We start from the raw sequence: 805 nt of genomic DNA, 5'->3' as shown, positions 1-805 counted from the left end.
GACAAACTGTCAATGTCTTCCCAGAGGATCATCAGATTTCCATACTCTTATGAAGAAACCCTGATGCTTCTTCTTATAATACTTTTTCTGGAAGGAGAAAGCATCTGGAAATTGACTTTTGTTAGGGTTCTTGGAAGCTACAAAGCCAAGTCCGCCAGCTTTGGGTCTTTCCATTGCATTATTATAACGATACAGTCAGGAGATCAGTCTTTGGACCCCTATGCAGTAAAGGAGCACACAAGTACACCTTTAACAATGTCCACTTGTGGGGCGCCTGGGTGGCTCAGTGGGTTGAGCGTCCAACTCTTGATTTTGGCTCAGGTCATGATCCTAGGGTTGTGGGATCAAGCCCCATGTTGGGCTCCATGCTGGGCATGGAGCCTACTTGGGATTCCCCTCCCCCAGCTCTCTCGCTCTCACTTGCTCTCCCCCACTAGTGCATTCACTCTCTGTAAGAAAAACAATACTAATAAAAGAGAATGTCCACTTGTGATTAGTTTGCTGCTATGGCATATGTTTCCTTAAAAGACAAAGAGCCCTACAGAAGGATGGTAGTGGCCAGAAAGGGCCACCCTTAATGTGTGCTTTGACTTTTCACTTTTACAGTCAAGGCTGGACTGCTCTTCTGTTTTTGGGCTTTGATCCAAGCCTTAGTCATTCATTACACATCGTTAGGAACCATCGATTTAAATTCCACTGCCTTTCTTCATACTGTTCTCCTTTGCCTGCCTTTCTAGGTTCATGAAAGGAATTCTTTGATAGAAACAGTATTAAGAGACACCAACAGCCCTTCTCTATTTCCATA

This window comes from Leopardus geoffroyi, chromosome X (assembly GCF_018350155.1).
Source record: "Leopardus geoffroyi isolate Oge1 chromosome X, O.geoffroyi_Oge1_pat1.0, whole genome shotgun sequence".
NCBI lineage: Eukaryota > Metazoa > Chordata > Mammalia > Carnivora > Felidae > Leopardus > Leopardus geoffroyi.
Note: the sequence above shows the minus strand (reverse complement) of the source record.